This window comes from Lycium barbarum, chromosome 12 (genome assembly GCF_019175385.1).
Source record: "Lycium barbarum isolate Lr01 chromosome 12, ASM1917538v2, whole genome shotgun sequence".
In the NCBI taxonomy this organism is placed as follows: domain Eukaryota; kingdom Viridiplantae; phylum Streptophyta; class Magnoliopsida; order Solanales; family Solanaceae; genus Lycium; species Lycium barbarum.
In genome coordinates this window covers 47,815,074-47,823,416 of record NC_083348.1, presented here as the reverse complement: position 1 = coordinate 47,823,416, position 8,343 = coordinate 47,815,074, and positions in this window count along the sequence as shown.

Below are 8,343 nucleotides of genomic sequence, written 5' to 3'. Positions count from 1 at the left end.
TTGGAGCAAAGTAAAAGCCTAACCTGAAGTTCAGGAAGTCTAGTTTCCAATGCAAAAAACCTTGCATCGATCCGACAATGGGATCAAGCATTATGATCATTTTAAGATAGGCTGCCATCGCAGAGATTAACTCTGCGCGAACGCGCCTAAGGGTGGCGCGAACGCACAGAGGAGCCAGGGGACAACTCAGCGCGAACGCACCCCAAGGTGGTGCGAACGTACTGAGTAACGTTTTAGTCGGTTTGGACAGAATATGGAACATTATATAAGGGGGATTACCCCCTCATTTCTGATCCAAAACACCCCCAAAACCTCTCTAACTTTCTGGAAATTGCTCCCAAGTTCCAAACCTAAAATTTTAACGCGAATTAAGTATAATCTCCGGATTCAGGTTCCGACAGCGTGTAGTTGCGATTATAATATCGTACTGTGGGGAATCTTGGCTGGAATTCAAGGTGAATATTCAAGGTATCGCGGTTCTACCGAGAGTAAGGAATGAATCTTCCTTTATTGGTATCGATTTAGGTTTAATTATGGAGATAAATTTATTAAATAGTCGTATAACGAATTTGTTGGTTGAAAAATTAGATAAACATCATGTGGGATGTTTTATGGAATATTTTGGTATCGAGGATGATGTTATTGGTGTTGTTGTTATGATTTCGGGCTAGGAATATAAACAGGGGAGATGCTGTCTAGATTTTGGCAGATTTTAAAGGGGTTTGATTTCAAGACTTGAGATAGGCATATGACAATAAGTCTAACGGTGGTATAATTTATCTTGAATGCAGATTTGCGAGTTCAGGAGAATAAGCGTCAAGTTAAGTAGTAGGAGATCAATCAGGTATGTAAGGCTAGTCCTTTCTTTCTAAAGGGATGATTCCTACGTTACTGATATGTCTTCCATAACCTCCTTGTTCCCGAAAAGCTAGAAGTTCCTGGTTCTCAAGGTTTTTATAATATTAAAGACAAGATGTTTTTTATGATGACCGTGATGACAATGACAACTTCTTTCTTGTGAACTCATAACATGATGCCCTTTTTCCCACAAGCTAGAGATTCATGATTCTTAAAGTTTATTATGACGCTAAAGATGATTATGTTTTCAAGATGATAATGATGACGATGATGAAGATGATTCCATTTCTAGAAGTTTCAAAGTTTATTATTTTAGATGCTATTATGAGACTCTGGAGCTTATTTCTTGATTTCATTGATTCCATTATTATTGTTGATCTCACCTTATGAATTGTTCCTTCGAGGTGAGGTATAATGATGATGATTGTTCCATAATATAAATCGGAGGTTACCGACCTTACGTCGCTCCGATAAAGTGACAACCTTTATTTAGGCTCTCATGCATGCTAATTATACTATATATATATATATATATATATATATGGGATATGGAGAAAAGGCGAGACGTTATATACACATAGCCACCTGATCAGTTGGTATATTATGATATCGTCCCGGATACGGGATGCCCGAACGTGGGATATATGTGTATGGATCGGGCTGCACGTTCCGCAGCAATATTATATATTTATGGATCGGGTTGCACGTTCCGCAACAATATTATATATATTTATGGATCGGGCTGCACGTTCCGCAGCAGTACTATCATATGCTTATGAAAAGTGTTGTTTTAAAGAGAGCTAAGCATGCATGATATTCGCCTTATGAGGCAATCAGATGTACAAATTATCTTATCTCATGATATGTTCCTCATCTCTTATTATGTTGTTATTCATGCCTTACATACTCAGTACATTACTCATACTGACGTCCTTTCTTATGGACGCTGCGTTCATGCCCGCAGATAGGCAGGTAGATGGACCTGATCCCTAGAAGCTTTATCAGCGGCATCCCGGAAGCGCTCCAGTTGTTCCGGAGCTGCAGTCTTTTGGTACTACTCCCTAGTACATATATATTTGGGCATGGCGAAATCCTGCCTCGTCTTATGGATTCATGTATTCTACTTAGAGGCTCGTAGACATATGTATGTTGTTAGATGTTCAAAAGCTTCTTCAGTTCTTATTACTATATAATATTTCGGTGTTCTCGTTGGTTTATGCTTACAGACATCGATGCTGATGATTGTACTAAGTATGATAATTATGAGCTTTCTATGTGGCCCACTTAGAAATGGTTGGAATGGTAGACTCGAGGTGCTCGGTAGGTTAGTATCGGGTACCCGTCATGGCCCTCTAGCTGGGCCGTGACATAGCAGTGCTCCAATTGCAAAGGATACTTTACTAAAGTTTTGAAAAAAATTGAAACATATGATTATACATTAAGTATTCCAACATTCAACGATGAATGTTTCTAAAGGGGGGGGGGGGGGGGGAGAGAATATTACACCTCGTAGTTTTGTACGTTGAAATTCGTAGACATTGGAGTTACCTCCAAGGATACATGAGATTAGATGCCCTTATCTTATGTTTATAAGGGTTTAAGTTCATATAATAAGTTGCGGAAGGATTGGAGGGCAAGTTAATCAAGGAAATTAAGTTTGTTGGATTTTGGATAAAATATGAGGGGTAATTTTTTCCCTAATTGAGGAAGGAATATCTTATAGTATATGAGGAGTTTTGAGGTTAAACAAAAGCTTAAATTGAAGTTCGAGAAGTCTAGTTTCCAACGCAACAAATCGCGTGTCGATCCGACATCGGAATAGAGAACTATGAGCATTTTATGACGGACTGCAAGTGAAGGGATTAACCCTGCGCGAATGCGCCAAAGGGTGCCGTGAACATGCGGAGTTGCATTGGGCAACCCTGTGCGAACGCACCCCAGGGCAGCGCGAACGCGCAGAAAAATTTTAGAGATGGTGCCAACCGACTCTAACCCACTATATAAGGGTTAAAACCCCATTTTTCTCCATAATAATTTTTCCAAATATTCTGGAAAGCTCAGCAAGCATAAGAGAGCTTATATACAACACAAAAGTGAGGATTTTGAGTAATTTCGAGTGACGGAGTATTAATCGAGGTCCGGATAGTGTGTAGTCGCGATTATAGTGTTGTTTTGCATTGGAGTTGGCTTGGACTTAAAGCAAACATTGAAGATCTTGTTACTCTAGTTAATATAACGTTTGGGCGAAGGGCAGGCATTGAAGTAAAGGATCCTTTAAGTAGGAACTGGATGGAAAAGGTATGTAAGGTGTTTGTTTCTCTCTTTCTTTGGCATGAATCCAACTAGAATATGAACATGAGCGTTCCATAACAAATCCACTCCACTCCTATGCTTTGTATTTCCAATCTCAATGTCTTAATTATTTGATTGATTCTTGAAATGTTATCATGTCTATCGTCATTAAGTTATTACTTTTGATATGACACAAATTCCATGAATTGTTCGGAGGTTACCGACCTTATGTCCCTCCGAAGGGCCGCTGTTACCTCATTGACTCCTCATGCTATGAATATATATATATATATATATATATATACGCATTATTTTACTACACCGAGCCGCGCTATAGTCGGCCGTGTACGACACCTAAGGTGCAACCACTGATCAGTTAGTATTACACACCGAGTCTCGAAGGGTCGGGTACGCTACACATTGAGTCGTGAAAAGGCCGGTACGTTAGGATGATGATACTATTCATATTTATGTATATGCTTGCATATGATTTTTGAACTCATGCATTGTATATTGTACGTTCTCAGATGGCAGGTTACCTCTATTCTCTTCATATCCCTATCCTACTAATGTTATTGATTCTAGCCTAACATACTCAGTACTTTTTCCCTTACTGACGTCCCATTGCACGCGACGCTGCATTTCGTGCTGCTGGCTCTGACAAAATTATTGGAGAGCAACCGCGGTAAGACTTCCAGCTTCAGCGGTGTCAGCAAGTGCCACTACTCCGGACTTGCTATCTTTGGTACTTTGGTGCTAGTGTAATATAGGTTCATATGTGCACTCTTAGAGGCTCATACACATAGTGGGGTATATAAGTATTGTGTATGGTCATGTTGGCCTTGTTTTGGTCTGTGATACTTTTCTGTTAGCCTTGCCAGCTTTATGATACTCGGGATGTTGTAGCGACCTTGTCGGTTCGCATAGGTACATGTGTTGGATTATCAGATATTTCTATGTTGGGCCTTTTCTGCGTGCAGGTGTTCTTGAGTAACGGTATATGATGTTCAAAGTAACTGTTAAGTCAGGTAATTCCTGGCCTATGGGTCGAAGCCTGTCATACTCCTCGTCGGGGTTTGACATTCTCCACAAGAGATCTTAGAATGGCCTCTGCAATGTGCTGCTCCTCTAGACCCAAATCCCTCGACCGAGTACTCTCTCTCACCTCCTATACCTCCTCTTCCTCATCAAGAGCCAATCTCTTTCTTGTTACACCTCGTAATTCTGGACGTTGAGGTCCGTTAGGTGTTAATTGTTTTAACTGCAGACACTGAAGTGACCTTCTAGGATATATGAGATTATATGTGCTTTTCTTATGGTTATGAGGGTTTAAGTTCATATAATAAGCTAGGGAAGGATTGGAGGGCAAGTGTTTTAAGGAAATTAAGTTTGTTGGAACTTTTGAGAAAAGATGGGGACAATTTTTGTCCAACTTGGAGAAAGAATATCTTTTAGTATATGAGGAGTTTTGAAGTAAAGCATAATCCTAAATTGAAGTTCATGAAGTCTAGTTTCCAACACAACAAACCCCTCGTTGATATCATATCGGAGTAGAGAGATATGGACATTACAAGTTAGGCCGACAGAGCAGGGATTAACCCTTCGCGAACGCGACCCAAGGCCCGCGAACGCGAAGAGGAGAACTGAATAACACTTCGCGAACGCGACCCAAGGCTGCAAATGTGAAGGGTAAATTCGGAGTCGGTAGAGACCGACTTAAACACCCTATATAAGGGTCAAGACCCTTCATTTTCACCCAAAATATTTCCCAAAACTCAGAAAACATATACGGGTGTGAGTATATCCTAAAATTGAGGGTTGTGAGTGATAGTCAAGTTGCGGAGTATTAATTTAGGGTCGGATAGCGTATAGTTGGGAGTATAGTATCGTATTGCGGTGGATCTTGGCTTGGATTCAAGGTGAATATTGATTATCTTGTTGTTCTAGTAAGAACAAGGTATGAATCTCTCCTTATTGATATTAATTTAGGTTTACTTACGAGAATAGAGTTATTAAATCAACGTATAATGGATTTGTTGGTTGAGAAATCGGATAAACATCGTGTGGGATGTTTTCTGGAATATTTTGGTATTGATGATGATGTTGTTGATGTTTGTATTGTTGTTGTTGTTGGTTGTTGGTATTGTGGTTTCGGGTTAGGGATATAAACAGGGGAGATGCTGCCCGAATTTCGGCAGATTCTAAAAGGATTTAATTTGAAGGCTTAAGACAAGCATATGATGATAAGCCTAACAATAGTATAAATTTTCTTGAATATAGATTTATGCTCTTAGGAGGACAAGCGTTAAGTAGTTAAAGTTAAGGCGGCCGAAAAGGTATGTTAAGGCAATCCTTTCTTTCATTTTGGCATGATCCTATGATATGCACGAAAAAACGAGCTTCCATATTACTCTACTCTTAGAAGCACTAGGAGTGCTTCAGTCTTTGATGTTCCTATATCCCATTTATGATTATTGCTTATGTTCATGGGTCTTGAGATTTCATATATTGATGATGTTAGCTCAAAAGATGTTCCTCGGAGATAGTACGACCTTATGTCGCTCCGAGAGTTCTATGTATTCATTTTATTTACGCATTGCATTCATATTCATATACATATTAACCCGTGACTAGAAGGCGTTATATACGCGTATATTATATGTATATGGGGTATGGGGAAAAGGATAGGCGTTATATACACATTACCACCTAATCAGCTGGTGCACCTCGATGATGATATATGGATCGGGCTGTACGTTCCTCGGCACTATTATATGATATATGGATTGGGCTGAACGTTCCTCAGCACTATGACATATATATATATATATATATATATATATACATGAGCATGATTATCATTGAGAGCATGCATGTTATGCGCCCACAGAGGCATTGTCAGTATATAGATTTATGAAAATACTTTTAGACAGTCAGTCATACAGCTGCATATAGACAGTTAGTTGGTTTTTGAGTTCAGATTCAGTTCAGGATTCTTATGTTATGTTACTTCTATGCCTTACATACTCAGTACATTATCCGTACTGACTCCCCTATTGCTCGGGGGCCTGCGTTCATGCCGTAGGTCGAGGTAGACAGACAGGCGGTCCAACTCAGTAAGACCTCTATCCAGCGGTGGTCAGTGCGCTTCACTTGATCCGGAGCTGCGGTTCATTTTGGTATGCTATTTTTACTTGTATATATAGGTATGACGGGAGCCCTGTCCCGTCCTCTCTACAGCCGTATACTCCGGTAGAGGTCTGTAGACAGTTGTATGCACTTGACAGATAATGTAGCCTTGCCGGCTTCTATTCTTTTGTGTACAGCATATGTAGCGGCCTAGTTTGATTGCACTGTTCTTTGAGCACATATATATACAAATTGTACAGAGTTCACGATGTCATCCTTTCGTGAGTCAGTATAAGTTTAGTTTGAGTTGCTTATGGGCCCTTATTATTCAGTATTATCCAAATACGAGTATAGGGGTATTTGGTCACTAGAGATCAGGCACTCGTCACGGCTCATCGGTTTGGGTCGTGACAGAAGTGGTATCAGAGCAGTTCCATCCTTGGGTTGTCTACAGATTGTGTCTAGTAGAGTCTTGTTTATGGGTATGTCGTGCACCACATTTATAAACAGGAAGCCACAGGACATTTAGGAAAGTGTCATTCTTTTTCGCTTGGATCGTGTGTTACGAGTTCGCCTTCTAATAATTTGTTCTGATTTCAGCGATACCTCACAAGAAGGCTACAGATGCCCAGAAGGGCAAGGGAGTGGTTGGTGAGGCCACTAGCCATACTCAGCGGGCTACCAGAGCTTGGGGTAAGTCTCAGAGTGAGAGCCCATCTCAGACTTCACATACCCCACCTCGAGCACCTACCGCAGTGCCCCCAGTTCCTCAGCCAGATGCACCGGGCCAAGATGTCTGGGATACTGTACAGCTCTTGACCAGATTGGCAGCCGCTCAGGCTCAGTGGCAAGGAGTTAGTGTTGACCAGGCAGACAAAGCGGGTAGTGCGAGGGTTAAGGCTTTCCTCGGGTTGGATCCTCTAGAGTTCTCTGTGTTAAAGCAAAATATGGACCCTCAGGACTTTATGGATGGTATGCAGAGGACTTTGAGAGTTATGCAAGCTGATGAGATTGAGTCCGTGAAGTTGACTTCTTATCGGCTCCGTGATATTGCAGTGCAGTGGTATCAGACGTGGGAGCTGTCTAGGGGAAAGAATTCCCCTCCAGCCATTTGGAGATAGTTTTCAGATGCTTTTATTCGCCATTATTTACCACCAGAAGTCCAACGGGCCCGAGCAGATAGGTTTTTTCGTATTGAGTAGGGCAGTATAAGTGTTCAGGAGTATAGTGTATACTTTGACTCATTGGCTAGATATGCCCCAGCTATGGTGGCTGAGATGGATGATCGAGTTCATCATTTCGTGGGTGATCTAGGGCCACATTTGATCAATGAGTGTACGACAGCCGCGTTGCAGCCGGGTATGGATATTTCCCATATACAGGCTTATGCACAGAATCTGGAGGACCGCAAGCGTCAGCGGAGGACAGAGCTTGAGCGTGACCGGGGCCACGGTAAGAGGGCTATATCTTTAGATATCAGGGGTGAGTTCAGAGGAGGACAGAGACAGCAGTATTCCCGGTGTCCATTCCATTCAGCAGAGAGTGCACTTCTGCAATTCTCAGGCCCGAGATTTTATCAGTCTTTCTATTCCAGAACGGGTCAGAGTTCTAGAGCTTCGGGTCCTCAACATAGACTGGAGTCAGGCCAGATGAGACCCCATTTGCTGCGGTGTGCCCAGTCTGGCAAGTTACACGCAGGTCAGTGTCGGCTGGGATCAGATGTTTGTTATGCTTGTGGCTAGCTAGGTCACAGGATGCGGCAGTGTCCGATGAGAGAGAGTGGGAGTATAGTGCAGCCCACAAGATCTGTAGCTGGTTCTTCTTCTGTGACACACCCTTCAGGGCAAGGCTCTCAGGCACCAGCAGGACGTGGTAGAGGAAGGAGTAGACCTCAGCACCGCGTCTATGCACTAGCTGGTAGATAGGATCGCGAGTCGTCTCCTGATGTTGTCATAGGTATATTATCAGTTTCCTCCTATGATATGTATGCACTGATTGATGTAGGTTCAACCTTATCATATGTTACTCCATTTATTGCTGGAAAATTTGGGATAGAACCTGAGT